Raw genomic sequence first — 17,514 nt, 5'->3', positions numbered from 1 at the left:
GTTATTTACTGGCACAAAATACAGTATATCAAAGATCACATGAGATGATATCTGCCTTTTGTACACTCTTGTACCAACACTTCTGCGTACCAATGACTGTAAAGCTTCATTACATTTCATCTCACCATCACTGATTAAAGTTTATACAGATTATAAAATAGCTAATGTTAAACAAGAAGATGGATATACTAGTTTCTAGTGGAGAACAGAGCTGACTGCAGGATTCAAGCTGAGTTTCAATTGTTTTAATGTTAACTCTTTACAACACCATATATTTGTTCCACCTTCAGAAGACTTCAACAAATATTGGAAAAAGGGAACTTCTGACACAAGTGAAACAGCTTCACAGCAATCAACGTCGAACATTAGTGCTTTGATGTATTATCATATTAATTTCTATTAACATAAGTTATCAGGGGAGAGCGCGGACGCAGTCCCCCACTACCACAAATTATGCAGTCGAGATTCCCACATTTGGGGAATTCGCAGAGGTCAGCTCAGCCGGAGTGCAATGGCCAAGCCTCGCCCTGGGTGAACCACCTTGTTGATCATGGTATCTCCCCTGCCAGGTAAGTATGAGTTGTACACGTCAGAGACCGGGAGCCTGATCCTGGGAAGAACTGTTCTCTGTGACGGTTTAACGCTAAAGAAACACAACGCGAGCAAAAGTAAATGAGAAACTATCACAGCAGTGTCACATTGTCCAAATGTCTGGTGTAGAAACGTAGCATTAAACCGGGTTAATGTCTTGTCATTATGTACTGCGCGTTATAAGCCTGCAGTTATATTAGATGACACCTCATAAATACCACATATGAGCAGTTAGTAATAATAATAATAATAATAATAATAATCTTTATTTGTATAGCACCTTTCATACAAGAATTGCAGCCCAAAGTGCTTCACACGCAAAAACATAACAATTAGTACAAGGACAGAATAAGAGCATTTACAGTACAATAATCACAGTGATGACGTAAATGAGTGTGAAATAGTGTTAAAAAAGCAGAATTAAAATAGTATAAAATAACATTAGATATCATGCCTTGTTTCCGTATCTGTGCCGTATTTAACGACCCTCCTGCCGGGAAACCACATTCATCACATCATTCTTGAAAAGGTTTGAAACTATCAGGGCCATATTTTGAAAGCAGTAGTAGTACGCTAAATAGATTTAAAGTAGACAAAACTGTCAGCGTCGTTACTGATCAGTAACCTCGTTTATACGACGATATGCTTTGACAACATTACATTTACACTTTCAGCGTTGGAGACTGAGCAATCAACTGCGCACGCGCCAAAACCACGCAAAAAGAGATTTTTTTTCTCCATTGTTTACAGTTATTCCCGAGCGTTTACTGGCACAAAATACAGAATGAGAGATGATCTCTGCCTTGTTCACACTCTTCTACCAACAGGTAGTTTCATGTGCTCATGAAGCGTCGAGAAATAAACACTGCAGCAAACCAGTTGTGGAGAAACTTCATCTCTCATCACTGATGAAAGATTACACGGATTATAAAATCATATATCGCCTTCAACATCGTTCACTCTGACAACCTTGAAATGCATCAAGTGATGAACAGTTGACGCACACTGCATTGAATTACAGCTAAATTAATATTTACTTTAGACATTGAGAGGGGGTGCACCGTTCCTGGAGGTACTGCAATACCAGGTCGATGCGTGGAGTGGACGGAGCAAGCCCCTATTCCATCTCCCTATTCCAAAAATCAATTTAATATATGGTCCCCGGGTAGGGGACGTATCAGATATTAAACTGATAAGAACAGATACTACACTTGATCTTAGCCAAAAGGCCGAGAAGCGATACCATACTTCTGCCGGAGGTGAGCACCAGCTTCTCTGCACAGTCATCTTCTCTCACGGTTTGGATATATGTTTTAGTAACAACACAACTTAATGAGATAGAAAAACAGTACAACTCACACAGTAGATGACTAAAAAGGAGGAATATGGCAGCACACTGTGTCATTTTAACAAAGTAATGTTGTCGCATGTGCTGCGACAGAGCGCTTCCTGGTCACGTGTCACAATCTAGTCCAATAAGAATTTAAACGCAAGCGCTGTTTCATTTACTGTCAGAGAGAGAGCAGTAACTTCTAGTTTAAACACATCTAATGTGATCTGAATCATACATGCAACAATAACTTAATAACGTTTCATAATTCCTCTATGAGGGAATAATGTAACGTCTGATCTGTTAACGGCTGGACAGACGACCGACAGCGCTCCAGTGCACACCAGTGGACACCAGAGTGAACTGCACGCTATGTACACTATACTTTCTTATCTTACTACAATATACATTTATCCTGGTATTCCCCTTAAAATATGGTAAAGTACATGCAATACAGTAGGCCCATTTATTTTTTAATTAATAGTTCACTATTACATATTAATTCTGAATTAATTTAAATGTGTTTTGTTGTACTATATATATCATTATCATGAGAGCACATCCTTCAGAAGAATATCTCAGGCACACAAAAACTGCTGTTACTGTTGTTTATTCATTGATTGTATTTATATTTGTTTGCACTACTATGTTTGTTATTGTGCCTGCATCTGTTTGTACCTTGTCTTGTATCTTGTTCTCTAGCTGTTTTTGTATCTTATTGTTTGCACCTTATGTTTCATTCTTTTGTTTTACACCGGGGACCAAGAAAACATCATTTTCTAGATGGTGTATTGCACTGTATAGATGCAAGTCTCTTTTATCTCGTATGTGATGTTGACCAAATAGATAGGAATAAAAAGACCTGTAATAAATATCATTGACCTACTTTCCTTTTTTCCATTCTATATTAAGGTTTCTTGACTTTTGCAGTACTGTTAATGTTTATTGTTATGCACCATATCACAAAAGCAAATTCCTTGTATGTGAAATCATACTTGGCAAAAAACTGGATTCTGATTATGAAAGATCCAACTGAGCTAGAATAAGTAGTCCATTATATTAATATAGTCAGTGGTGAAAGAAGTATTCAGATCCTTTAAATTGTACTAATAGGCCTACTTCAGTGTTGTATTATTCTGATGTTTCTGGATTAATATTACTGCTGCATTAATGTGTATGTTGCATTGTAATGCTGAAGAAGGTTGTGCTAATTTTAACTACTATGCCTTCTGCTCAGAAAAACTCTTCATCCTTCAGTTTTTCAGCTCAATTTAAATTTGAAATCAACAAATCTGGAGATACAGGATTTTAATTGAACAAGAAGGGTATGAAAATTTAAATTAGAAAAGTAACTAAAGCTGCCAGACAAATGTAGAGGAGTAAAAACTACATGATTCGTCTAAAGTATAAAGTTGCATGCAATAGAAATACTCAAGTAAAGCAGGTCTACAGTCATCTTGAATTTGTTCTCAAGTAAAGTACTGGAGTAAATGTACTTAGTTTAATTCCATCAGTGTAATACAAATGTTTTTGGGAACTTTTCAGAGTTGCCACACAGCTGTAGTCGCACGTTCAGAGCTGCAGAACCCAACGTGCTCTAAACTATCTGTCATCAGTTGAATTACTTAAAATAAATACAATTGCTATGAATGACAGTTTGTGAGGCAGCTCAAATCTTCGTCAGCCCACAAAACTCAAAAAGAGAAAGTGTGGTGTGTTTTTAAAACTCACGACACTTCATAGGCTAATGTTTAGGCTGTAAAGCCTCACACCAGAGCAGGAAGCCGTTCAACAGACTCGTCGAACACGCCGACAGGCGCCACAATAACGAGGACATTTAACTTCAACACTTTTCCTCGCATTTGTACACGTTTTTATCCACCTGCGCGACGAAAAAAGACGAGAGAAACGTTTTAAAACTGAACAGACACCTGGATTATATATATATATATATATATTATATATATATATATATATATATAATATATATATATATATATAGTCTTGAAGCAGATTCGGGCCACCTCTGGTAGCCAGTGAAGGGAGTGGAGGAGCGGTGTAATGTGTGAGAACTTTGGTAGATTGAAGACCAGTCAGGCTGCTGCATTCTGGATGAGATGTAGAGGTCGGATGGCACATGTAGGCAGTCCAGCAAGGAGGGAGTTGCAGTAGTCAAGGCGTGAGGTGACAAGAGCCTGGACAAGAATCTGCGTCACCTTCTGAGTCAGTAAGGGACGTATCCTCCTGATGTTGTACAGAGTGTGTCTGCAGGAGCGGGTTGTTGCAGCGATGTTGGCACTGAAGGACAGTTGGTCGTCCAGTGTCACACCCAGATTCCTTGTAGTCCGAGTCGAGGAAACAACAGAGGTGCCGATGTTGATGGTAAGGTCTTGGATGGGAGAACCCTTCCCCGGAAGGAAAAGGAGCTCGGTCTTGTCGAGGTTGAGTTTCAAGTGATGCACAGCCATCCACCGAGAGATATCAGCCAGACAAGCCGAGATCTGTGCCTCCACCTGGGTTTCAGATCTGGGAAAAGACAGAATCAGTTGAGTGTCATCTGCGTAGCTGTGGTAGTAGAAACCATAAGAGTGAATGACAGAGCCAATTGAGTTGGTGTACAGAGAAGAGAGGAGGCCCTGGGTCCAGAGGGCCCTCAATGTGTGTGTGACCTGCAACAAGGTACTTGTGTGTTATTAGTACCCCATATTTCCTGGCAAGCTCAGAAAATACATTTGCCACATTTGCATTGCGGTTCTGATAACCGCAACCAGAGGGTAAAGTTATGGACCTGCAGTTTCGTTTTGTAATGCAGGCAGCTGGATTGGGTTTTTGGACACATCAGCACGGCTTGCAAGTCCATTGTCCAAACGGACTTCTCATTGTTCGCAGAATCCTTGTTGAGGGATTCCTCTTGCTTCGCTTCATCTTTCTGGATCACATGTGCATCATATTCGGCCTTACTGATATTCCCATGCTTGAATGAAACACAAACATCACACTGATCTTTTCGCGGAATGAATACGGAATACTTTCCTTCATGGAACACGTGTGAAATGTTGTATCCCAGCGGCCCTCACTCCAGCAGTTGCAGCTGCCTGTTGATATTCCCAATGTCGAAGAAAGGTGGCAATATGTGTAGAGGAAAAATAGTTTGAAGAGACAAAATATTAAGAATTGAAGACAAACGCAAAAGTTACTTTTCCTAGTAGCTAATTACTTTTATAATTATGCAGTAATTGTAAAGTAACTGTTACTTTTGAAAGATTAGATTAGTCTTTAGATTAGTCTGTGTTGTCCCAGAGGGAAATGTGTTCATGCTTCATGGAGCTACAGGAGCTGTTTAGTGTCTGTAACCCACTGGGAGGCTTCATAATTAAACTATAGCTTGTGAAAGTAAAACACTAAATAACTACACAACATTTATAGCCTAGCCTATATTACAGTAAACATGATCACTTACCAATAGGGTACGAGCCCTGAACCATGGAAATAACTTCATTTATCTGGTAGTTTTTCTTTCTTCTTGAAGCAGCTGCCATCTTGTAAAGCTTGTAAAAAAAATGTAGTGCCTAAGTCACACTCTTGAGATAGGCCGTTATACTAACAGGGTAGGAACATCATTATCTTTTCAGTAAGGATCTAGACACGTTTACCAGAGGTGGCCAGCATCATGAAGAGATGATTTAGGCAAAAAAACAATTTTCCTCCAAACATGACTGAGGCCATTAGTTTAAGAAGGTGACGATATGCAACATGGCAATGTACTTAACTACAGGTTTATGTTTTTGTTTAAATCAAAGCTAGTTCCAAAAAATACCACAAAAAGAAATACATTGCAGCAGGAGCAAAAATACGCTATTACCATGTCATGCCGTAGGGCAGTGGTGGGGAACCTTTTTCATGTCAAGGGCCATTTTGTTTTTACAACATCCTTCGAGGGCCATGCTAATTATTGAACTCATAACCTCTGCAAATGTTTTTTAAGACACAGCCCATTTATTTCACTTTTCTTATATGCTGTGCAAAAAAGCAACTTTTTTATCCATGTATCTTTCTCTTTTATCAGAAAACAATCCTTTATTAGTCCCACAACGGGGAAATGTATCTTGTCACAGCATAAGAACATATGAAGTGAAAAGGCAGTACACAATAATTAAATAGGATAAAAAATAATATAAGTACCAAGTGGTTGATAGAAAATAAAGTGAATATTGTAAATGGTAGTGATAATTGCACAAATTATAAAAAGTGAGTATTGTAAATGGCAGTGGTGGAATAGTCTGTTCTTGGTGTGGTGGTCTACCTATCTATCTTTCCATGTTTTTATGTTCCGCTCTGGAGAGAGCTGCTTGTTGGACCAAACTCCGCCAAAGAGCGTTAACTTTATACAAACGCACTTGTCCTTTCAGCTCGTGCAGTTTGACATGTTTTGTGTTTCACCGCAAGCGCGTCCGCACAAACGAGGCACACTACTTCCTCAAAGAAATAATCTAATTTCTCCAGGAAAGTTCGACATTCTGCTTCCATCTTTCTCTGTTTTACACTCGTCACGCTGCGTGATGTCAATGACAGTCTCGTTTAATATTGAAGTTTTTTGACATGACGTGACCACGTTCCGCTTGTGTTGTGTTCAAGGACCCTGACCTTGGCCAGGAAAAACAATCAATTGACCGTCCATTGCTGTCTAGATTATTATTATTTTTTCTAGTTCTATTTTTTTGCGTGTGTTTATGAATTACTTCTAGGGCCGGATCAAATGGTCTTGCGGAACGTATATGGCCAAGTACAGGAGAGATGGCAGAACATCTACCTTCGGAACAAGTACCTTTCCTATAAAGGTCAAGCACCTAGTCTTGCAGAGCATGAGCTTCTTCTGGACTTTCGAAAAAGCACCTGGTCCAGTTGGCCGTGGCATTGTGCGCTGACTCAAAGTTGACCCCTAGTAACTTTCTGAGGTCCAATGCAGAGCGCCATCCCCCCTGGTACATTGGTCCTTTCTTTCCACCGCCCAAAGAACTTCACAGAGGACTTGGCACAATTAAGCTTTGCACCAGCCACCCGACCAAAGTTCTGGAAAATCTCCAAGGACCGAATGAGGCAAACGTCACTGTCCAGCATCAGTGTAGTGTCATCTGCATACTGAGACAGCGTGATCCGTACGCTACCAGGTACCAGTAAACCCTTTACACCTGGGTCAGCCCGAATGGCTGCCGCCAGGGGCTCCATATAGCGGATGTAGAGCAATGGTGAGAGTGGACACCCCTGTCTTACCCCTGCGTGTAACCTGAAAACATCCCCTAGGTGGCCGTTAACAGAAACCGTGCTCCCCACATCTGTGTACAATACACGTAACCATCTTATAAACCCCTGGCTGAAACCGAACCTGTCCAGTACCCTAAACATAAAACCCCAGTGGACCCTGTCCAATGCCTTTGCCTGGTCGAGACCAACCACCATAAATGGAAATTGCCTGTCTGCTGCCCAAGCGACAGCGTCCCAAATGATCTGAAGATTCCATCTCACCGAACACCCCGCCACTCCGCATGTCTGGTCCACATGGACCATGTGTGGAAGTGCCCAGACGATACGCTAGGACCTTTGCCAGAAATTTATAAATTGACACAGAGCATGGTCAATGGCCGCCAGTTCTTGAGGTTTGTATGATCCCCTTCTTCAACCGAATGGAGATAACTCCAGTGGCCAATACTATGTGGCACCTATACAGAGCATTGAGGACAACACCTCCAACTACCGGCCCAAGTATATCACAAAACTTGAGATAAAACTCCACCGGCAGTCCGTCGTCGACACCTTCCACCTGTTCATTCTATGGAGGGCACCCTCAAGCTCATTGAGGGTGAGCAGGACCTCAAAAGCCTGTGCTATATCCAGCGGCACCCACTGTGTCAGACAGTCCAGAAAGACCTCCCCTACCTCTACATCTAAATCAAATCAAATTGATTTGTATAGCCCAATATCACAAATTATACATTTGTCTCAGTGTGCTTTACAGACTGTACAGGTTACGACACCCTCTGTCCTTAGACCCTCGCATCGCACAAGGAAAAACTTCCTAAAAGAAACCCCATAATTAAAGGGGGAAAAATGGAAGAAACATCAGGGAGAGCAACTGAGGAGGGATCCCTCTCCCAGGAAGGACAGATGTGCAATAGATGTCGTATGTACAGGATAAACAACATAGTACAAATACAACATCTGACAGAAATTATGTTTTGTTGAAAAAAGAGAAAGTATGGATGAATCCAGGAAAATGTCAAAAAGGCTTCCCGGTGTCCAGCAGGACCAGGGCAGCAGGCACAGCCACGATTCCTGATCCTGACGTAAACTTTATCAGTGGGAAACCTGCCACATGAGAGACAGAAACTCCGGGGATGATGCCCCGGATGATGAGTTAGTAACATACATTTACATAAATGCATACAGATAGAGAGGGAGAAGAAGAGAGAGGGGGAGAGAGGAAGAGAAGGAAGAGAGCAGGGAGGTGTCCCCCGGCAGTCTAAGCCTATAGCAGCATAACTAGGGGCTGATCCAGGGCAAACCTGAGCAAGCCCTAACTATAAGCTTTATCAAAAAGGAAAGTCTTTAGCCTACTCTTAAATGTGGAGAGTGTGTCTGCCTCCCGAACACAAACTGGAAGCTGGTTCCACTGGAGAGGAGCTTGATAGCTGAAGGCTCGGGGGACCGTCAGGGCCAGCAAGGCCTTCTCTGCTGGCCTAAACATCATCAGAATATAAAATATATAAATTTAATTTTGATATATTTTTTCCACAAATATGGATTAAATTATTCCCCATAGTCTATTCTCTTCATTTCATAGCTTTCCTCTTGGTTGCGCTGCTTCCAGCCTCAGATCGAGATTTGGAGGGCTGGCCTTTATGTTAGAGCTTTTATCCAATCATATTTCAGCCATAATGTGTTGCCAGGGTCCAAGAAATCTGCCCTTCAACAGTGCGGGCGCCTGTAGCTTAAAGTGAACGGAAACAAAACTGTGGCGTTAACCAATCAGATTTTGAGTTGGTGACACCGGGGCCAGCTAGCAGGCGTACGATAACGTCAGCACATGCACGTCTTTTGATGGGAATGCCTGCTATTTACAACCGATCGATTTGGTGTTTGGAGCCATACTGGGTTTGCAAACTTGAGTTGTCTAACCAAGGCAGCAACGAGACACCAAAGCACGGCTGGGCACTTACAAGCAACGGTGCTTTTGAAAACCTTTGGGGACACCCGAGTGGATCTACAGCTCAACGAACAAGTGCGCAGGGAAACGGAGCTCCGCAACGAAAGGGTGAACAAAAATAGTTTTTGGAGAAACAGGAACTTTCATTAAGGGGAGACGATGAAAGTGAGGAGTCCACAAACAGAGGAAACTACGTGGAGCTTCTTTCTTTTCTTGCTGAAAAAAATAAAGATTTGCATTACCACCTGTCCACAAACAAAGTCTTTATTGGGACGTCAGGCAAAATACAAAACGACCTGATTTATGCTATTGCTGAAGGGATGGGAAAAGAGATCAAAATGGAGGTTAAAAAAGCACCCTTTGTCGCTGTTATGGTGGACGAGACGACAGACGTGGGTAATGTAGGACTGTGTAGGACATCACTGAAGGCCTAGGTGTGAAATGCACGGGCAGCCACTGAGCTTCTAGTGGAGAACAGAGCTGACTGCAGGATTCAAGCTGAACATTTGAGCCATGAGTGAGTTTCAATTGTTTTAATGTTAACTCTTCACAACACAATACAGGACTGTCTCAGAAAATTAGAATATTGTGATAAAGTTCTTTATTTTCTGTAATGCAATTAAAAAAACAAAAATGTCATGCATTCTGGATTCATTACAAATCAACTGAAATATTGCAAGCCTTTTATTATTTTAATATTGCTGATTATGGCTTACAGCTTAAGAAAACTCAAAAATCCTATCTCAAAAAATTAGAATAGTTCCTCAGACCAAGTAAAAAAAAAGATTTATAACAGCAAAACAAAATCAAACATTTGAAAATGTCCATTAATGCACTCAATACTTGGTTGGGAATCCTTTTGCACGGATTACTGCATCAATGCGGCGTGGCATGGAGGCAATCAGCCTGTGGCATTGCTGAGGTGTTATGGATGCCCAGGATGCTTCAATAGCGGCCTTTAGCTCATTAGCATTGTTGGGTCTGGTGTCTTTCAGCTTCTTCTTCACAATACCCCACATATTCTCTATGGGGTTCAGGTCAGGGGAATTGGCAGGCCAATCGAGGACAGTAATGCCATGGTCAGTACACCAGTTACTGGTGGTTTTGGCACTGTGGGCAGGTGCCAGATCATGCTGGAAAATGAATTCCTCATCTCCATAGAGCTTTTCAGCAGACGGAAGCATGTAGTGCTCTAAAATCTCTTGGTACACAGCTGCATTTACTCTGGGCTTGATGAAACACAGTGGACCAACACCAGCAGCTGACATGGCTCCCCAAACCATCGCTGACTGTGGGAACTTCACACTGGATTTCAAGCAACTTGGATTTTGCTCCTCTCCAGCCTTTCTCCAGACTCTGGCGCCTTGACTTCCAAATGAAATACAAAACTTGCTTTCGTCTGAAAAGAGGACTTTGGACCACTCTGCAACTGTCCAGTGCTTCTTTTCCATAGCCCAAGTCAGACGCTTCTTCCGTTGTCTTGAGTTCAGAAGTGGCTTGACCATGGGAATACGGCTATTGTAGCCCATTTCCCGGACACGTCTGTGAACAGTGGCTTTTGATACCTGGACTCCAGCTTCAGTCCACTGTCTTTGAAGCTCCCCCAAATTCTGGAAGCGACTCTTCTTCACAATGCTGTTAAGGCTGCGGTCATCTCTCTTGGTTGTGCAGCGTTTCCTGCCACATTTCCCCCTTCCAACAGACTTTTTGTGGATGTGCTTTGAAACTGCACTCTGTGAACAGCTTGCTCTTTGAGACATTTCTTTTTGTGTCTTACCCTCCTGATGGAGGGTGTCAATGATGGTCCTCTGGACAGCAGTCAGATCAGCAGTCTTCCCCATACTTGTGATTTAGTTTACTGAACCAAGCTGAGTGTTTTTCAAGGCTCAGGAAACCCTTGCAGGTGTTTCGAGTTAATTAGACGATTCAAGTGATTCGTTGAACACCCTACTAGTATACTTTTTCATGATATTCTAATATTTAGAGATAGGATATTTGAGTTTTCTTAAGCTGTATGCCATAATCAGCAATATTAAAATAATAAAAGGCTTGCAATATTTCAGTTGATTTGTAATGAATCCAGAATGTATGACATTTTTGTTTTTTTAATTGCATTACAGAAAATAAAGAACTTTATCACAATATTCTAATTTTCTGAGACAGTCCTGTATATTCGTTCTACCTTCAGAAGACTTCAACAAATATTTAATCCGCAAACTGATTTCATTAGATAATTCAACTAAATATAAATGAGGGTATATTAATAATAATTTTATCACAGGAGCTTGTTTTGCTATAGTGGCAGACGAGAAACAACATCGAGCATCATGTGAAATACTATAACTATGTTACAGAGTCTTACTGCATAGCTTCAATTAAGTATTATTATATTTTCTATTAGCATAATTATCAAGGGAGAGCGCAAACACAGTCCCCCACTACCATAAATTATGCAGTTGAGATTCCCACATTTGGGGAATTCACAGAGGTCAGCTCAGCCAGAGTGCAATGGCCAAGCCTCGTCCTGGGTGAACCACCTTTTTGACCATGGTATCTCCCCTGCCAGGTAAGTATGAGTTGTATTCATCAGAGAACGTGATCTGATTCACAGATACAACATGCTGACTGGAGGTGCTGACAACATATCTTTTACCAAAACCAGAGGCTACAAGGGGGAGACAGTCTACAGGACTTTAAGGTGGAAGAAACACGTTTGAACTGAGGCTGACAAAGAGTATTTACATTTTTTTCAAAAGTAGTTTGATCCACATTTGAAATTCAGAGGAAAGAATAAAAACACACATTTGTTTTCTCATATTACAACCGCTTCCTGTTTCTTTGTTTACTGCTGGTGGCATTGCCACCTAGTGGTCTGCAGTGTGAACAACGCTGGTTGTTTTGTAAACATAAATCCAACACTTCAACAGAATCACAAACTGCAGCCTCCACAATGATCATGCAGCTGAATCTAGACTCTCTATAACTGTTAAGGACTTAATGAATTGATTGTATATATACTTGTATGTTTCTGTGTATTGCTACCAGTAGGAGAAAAATAATTCAATAACTAAAATAAAGTGCACTGCACACATAATCAGTGTTTCTCAGGCTGTGAAAGCACACTTGAGAAAACTGTGGGTTTAGAATTTAAATTTTTTGGGAAAGAGCAGAACTATAGCAACGAAGTCTAACAACAGATTCAGTCCAATCAATCATTGTGAGGATTTAAGAATAAATGGCTGTTTTAAACATGTGGAAAGGGCAGTGAACACAGCACGTTTAACAATCTTATCTCTCTCACATGCAAATTACATGTTATCACTTTGAAGCCTTTTACTCCCAAATCAATGATTACAGATACAACTGTCCCACATCTTAACAACTTACTTCTCCTTGGGATAAGAAGACACAGTTCAAACTATCAGAGAGCGCAGCCATCTATGCAACTCAACACATATTACGGAGACAACAGTTTACACAAACAGCAGTACTCATGTTCGTACTTGTTATCTTGTATTGTGGTGATTTATGCACAGTGTTTCTGTTTAACCACGGATTCATAAATAGTTATTAATACACAAACTTGCTGCCAAATTAACATCAAATGCTGACCTGTCTCATGTGCTTCTGTGCTGTTGAATTTTCCACTTCAGGGTCTGAGAAGAAAACTCTGTATTTCATTGGGACATACTCTCCCAGTCAGGAGAGGATTTGAGGCGTCCCAGGTAAGACTTTTTTTAAATTCAGCGACAGTGTTGCATTGAAATATTGAACATTAATAGTAGAAAAAGCCAAACAATACAGTTGTACTGTGTAATAGCAATTTAAATGTCTACTGTTTAATTATGTACAAGTTCCCTATGTTAAACAAGCCAACTGCCATTTGATGCAAACATAGGAGTGTTGGTTAGATCAAACCAGACGCATCCTGATTAGACTGATTAATTCACTGATACACTCAATATTCTGTTTACATAACTATTACCTTACAAGCATCACCTATTAATCACCTCGTCTCCAAACCAAATTCTATAAAATGCCGATGTGTTTTCTTCCAACCTGTGCCCTCCTGCAGACTACACCAGTGCTCTGTAGGACTGGTGTCTTTGAGATCTCAAATAAATGCACAAAGACAACTCTGTCTCTAACACCATTTATTTGACTTTATATACATCTCTCCAGAGTAAGGCAGGAAAACTTCCACAACAACTGCTGAGTCAGTGAGTCCAACACGCAACGTGTTTGACATCCAGTAATAAAATAAGTTGTGTTTTAGGCAATAATGCAAACAATTCAATGGTTCCTACTTCTTAAATTATATTTTTCTTTGTCCTCCATGATGAATGCACTGAATATTTGGGGGTGTTGGCCACTTGGTTGACAAAGAAAAAGCAGTTTGAAGACATCAAATTGTTTAAATTAAAAGATAATTAACAGATCAATCTATAATGAAATTTAGTTGAATCACACTGGCCCTATAAAATTAAGTACAAAGTTTGGAAAAGTTTCCAAACTTTAATAAACACATTTCATTGGAATGAATTGTTTTTCACACATTACCTTGTTTAATATTGTTACGACCCGGCTCGGCAAGGGAAAAGGAGAGTAACAAAAGTGTCAGTATAGGAACACGTTTTAACACACAATTTAACAAACTGTGTGTCAATATATTTTAACTGCAAGTGTGTTCTTGTGACAAGTAACCAATATGTACTTAGAATAATAAAACATGCAGTAATTATTAAATGTATTAAAATATACTTGTGTCCATAATTCTTGAGCGTAATTAATTTTATTCTGCCATTCCCAATGTGGCAATTTATCATGACATCACGACATTCAGTATTTCCCCCCCAACTTTATTTAAGTCAACTGTTTACAAATATTGACAATGTGACACAAATCTATTTTATAGTCTATGGACACAATGCAAAGATTTAGCATATAAAACATTTGTCATTATAAACAAAATGAATATAACTACATAAAAGTATAAAGAATCTGCCACATCTATTCACTTACATTACATCTATCAAACCACAGGGGCTCATTGATATATTATATTAATTATTTTTCACATGAGTAGGAAGCCCCGCACGAGGCAGGGCATCAAAAATTAGATTGAACTCAAAGTGTTCCTCTCCACGGAAATCTTTAGTAAAAGGCGAAAGATTTATACGCTCTGAAGAGAAACAAGAGTATACTGCTCCTTCAACCAGAAGGTGGAGCATCACATGTTCCGACATACACCCCACAGTGACGGTGGCAGTGCGCCGGTATTTCACAGCAGGGGTCACCAACCTTTTAGAAACTGAGAGCTGCTTCAAGCGTACTGAGTAATACGAAGGAATACTTCATAATGTTTAAAAGTATCAACACAATAAATATAACAGTACAAACAATCCGACATATCTATTTAAATACGACATTACATCTAGTGGTGGGCGGATAGATCTAAAATATCGATACCAACGTTGGTCAATACTTGCGTGATGAGATCGATACTTAAGTTTCAGTTTCTCTTCTCTACGTTCAGTACACAACTCTCGTTAAATCATCTGGATGTGCATCTGCAAACATCGTTCATGCTCACTCTAAAACTTAAATTAATTTCTGTTTGAGTCCAACTATATGCAAACGAAATAATAATAATAATAATAATAATAATAATAATAATAATAATAATAATAATAATAATAATAATAAGACAATTACAGTTTATTATAAAGTTATGTTATACAATATGTTCACTAGAAAATAGATATTGATATAATGGATAACATGGAATATATGTATTTTTATTGTTTACAGTTATTTACTGGCACAAAATACAGTATATCAAAGATCACATGAGATGATATCTGCCTTTTGTACACTCTTGTACCAACACTTCTGCGTACCAATGACTGTAAAGCTTCATTAAACTTCATCTCACCATCACTGATTAAAGTTTATACAGATTATAAAACCTTCAGAAGACTTCAACAAATATTTAATCTGCAAACCGAACAATTGTCAGATTCCTCTCTTGTTCACTGACTGACAGACGTCCTATAAACATCAGGGAGCAGTCGTGGCTGATTTCATTAGATCATTCTAGATTTACTTATTTAAATTAAACTAAATATAAATGAATAACATTATCACAGGAGCTTGTTATGCTATAGTGGCTCATGAGAAACAGGGAACTTCTGACACAAGTGAAATAGTTTCACAGCAATCAACGTCAAACATCAGTGCTTTGATGTATTATCATATTAATTTCTATTAACATAATTATCAGGAGAGAGCGCGGACGCAGTCCCCCACTACCACAAATTATGCAGTCGAGATTCCCACATTTGGGGAATTCGCAGAGGTCAGCTCAGCCGGAGTGCAATGGCCAAGCCTCGCCCTGGGTGAACCACCTTGTTGATCATGGTATCTCCCCTGCCAGGTAAGTATGAGTTGTACACGTCAGAGACCGGGAGCTGATCCTGGGAAGAACTGTTCTCTGTGACGGTTTAACGCTAAAGAAACACAACGCGAGCAAAAGTAAATGAGAAACCATCACAGCAGTGTCACATTGTCCAAATGTCTGGTGTAGAAACGTAGCATTAAACCGGGTTAATGTCTTGTCATTATGTACTGCGCGTTATAAGCCTGCAGTTATATTAGATAACACCTCATAAATACCACATATGAGCAGTTAGTAATAATAATAATAATAATCTTTATTTGTATAGCACCTTTCATACAAGAATTGCAGCCCAAAGTGCTTCACAGCAAAAACATAACAATTAGTACAAGGACAGAATAAGAGCATTTACAGTACAATAATCACAGTGATGATGTAAATGAGTGTGAAATAGTGTTAAATAGATTTAAAGTAGACAAAACTGTCAGCGTCGTTACTGATCAGTAACCTCGTTTATACGACGATATGCTTTGACAACATTACATTTACACTTTCAGCGTTGGAGACTGAGCAATCAACTGCGCACGCGCCAAAACCACGCAAAAAGAGATTTTTTTCTCCATTGTTTACAGTTATTCCCGAGCGTTTACTGGCACAAAATACAGAATGAGAGATGATCTCTGCCTTGTTCACACTCTTCTACCAACAGGTAGTTTCATGTGCTCATGAAGCGTCGAGAAATAAACACTGCAGCAAACCAGTTGTTGGAGAACTTCATCTCTCATCACTGATGAAAGATTAGACGGATTATAAAATCATATATCGCCTTCAACATCGTTCACTCTGACAACCTTGAAATGCATCAAGTGATGAACAGTTGACGCACACTGCATTGAATTGCAGCTAAATTAATATTTACTTTAGACATTGAGAGGGGGTGCACCGTTCCTGGAGGTACTGCAATACCAGGTCGATGCGTGGAGTGGACGGAGCAAGCCCCTATTCCATCTCCCTATTCCAAAAATCAATTTAATATATGGTCCCCGGGTAGGGGACGTATCAGATATTAAACTGATAAGAACAGATACTACACTTGATCTTAGCCAAAAGGCCGAGAAGCGATACCATACTTCTGCCGGAGGTGAGCACCAGCTTCTCTGCACAGTCATCTTCTCTCACGGTTTGGATATATGTTTTAGTAACAACACAACTTAATGAGATAGAAAAACAGTACAACTCACACAGTAGATGACTAAAAAGGAGGAATATGGCAGCACACTGTGTCATTTTAACAAAGTAATGTTGTCGCATGTGCTGCGACAGAGCGCTTCCTGGTCACGTGTCACAATCTAGTCCAATAAGAATTTAAACGCAAGCGCTGTTTCATTTACTGTCAGAGAGAGAGCAGTAACTTCTAGTTTAAACACATCTAATGTGATCTGAATCATACATGCAACAATAACTTAATAACGTTTCATAATTCCTCTATGAGGGAATAATGTAACGTCTGATCTGTTAACGGCTGGACAGACGACCGACAGCGCTCCAGTGCACACCAGTGGACACCAGAGTGAACTGCACGCTATGTACACTATACTTTCTTATCTTACTACAATATACATTTATCCTGGTATTCCCCTTAAAATATGGTAAAGTACATGCAATACAGTAGGCCCATTTATTTTTTAATTAATAGTTCACTATTACATATTAATTCTGAATTAATTTAAATGTGTTTTGTTGTACTATATATATCATTATCATGAGAGCACATCCTTCAGAAGAATATCTCAGGCACACAAAAACTGCTGTTACTGTTGTTTATTCATTGATTGTATTTATATTTGTTTGCACTACTATGTTTGTTATTGTGCCTGCATCTGTTTGTACCTTGTCTTGTATCTTGTTCTCTAGCTGTTTTTGTATCTTATTGTTTGCACCTTATGTTTCATTCTTTTGTTTTACACCGGGGACCAAGAAAACATCATTTTCTAG

General features: G+C 39.7%; 6 non-coding genes across 6 annotated transcripts; all 6 read right to left on the bottom strand.

Annotated features, from left to right (window-relative positions):
* Positions 1 to 413: 413 nt before the first annotated feature.
* LOC115018347 (U1 spliceosomal RNA) lies at positions 414 to 577 on the bottom strand. Its single transcript, XR_003833382.1, has one exon. It is a non-coding gene; the product is annotated as a U1 spliceosomal RNA (small nuclear RNA).
* Positions 578 to 1,641: 1,064 nt separating this feature from the next.
* On the bottom strand, positions 1,642 to 1,832 carry LOC115018324 (U2 spliceosomal RNA). The gene has a single exon (XR_003833360.1). It is a non-coding gene; the product is annotated as a U2 spliceosomal RNA (small nuclear RNA).
* Positions 1,833 to 11,532: 9,700 nt separating this feature from the next.
* Positions 11,533 to 11,696, bottom strand: LOC115018316 (U1 spliceosomal RNA). Its single transcript, XR_003833353.1, has one exon. It is a non-coding gene; the product is annotated as a U1 spliceosomal RNA (small nuclear RNA).
* Positions 11,697 to 14,210: 2,514 nt separating this feature from the next.
* LOC115018338 (U5 spliceosomal RNA) lies at positions 14,211 to 14,324 on the bottom strand. The gene has a single exon (XR_003833373.1). It is a non-coding gene; the product is annotated as a U5 spliceosomal RNA (small nuclear RNA).
* Positions 14,325 to 15,402: 1,078 nt separating this feature from the next.
* Positions 15,403 to 15,566, bottom strand: LOC115018315 (U1 spliceosomal RNA). Its single transcript, XR_003833352.1, has one exon. It is a non-coding gene; the product is annotated as a U1 spliceosomal RNA (small nuclear RNA).
* An 885-nt stretch (positions 15,567 to 16,451) lies between these two features.
* On the bottom strand, positions 16,452 to 16,642 carry LOC115018323 (U2 spliceosomal RNA). Its single transcript, XR_003833359.1, has one exon. It is a non-coding gene; the product is annotated as a U2 spliceosomal RNA (small nuclear RNA).
* Positions 16,643 to 17,514: the final 872 nt, after the last annotated feature.

The sequence above is a fragment of the Cottoperca gobio genome, chromosome 13, assembly GCF_900634415.1.
Source record: "Cottoperca gobio chromosome 13, fCotGob3.1, whole genome shotgun sequence".
Taxonomy (NCBI): Eukaryota; Metazoa; Chordata; class Actinopteri; order Perciformes; family Bovichtidae; genus Cottoperca; species Cottoperca gobio.
Note: the sequence above shows the minus strand (reverse complement) of the source record. Positions and strands in the feature narration are given on the sequence as shown.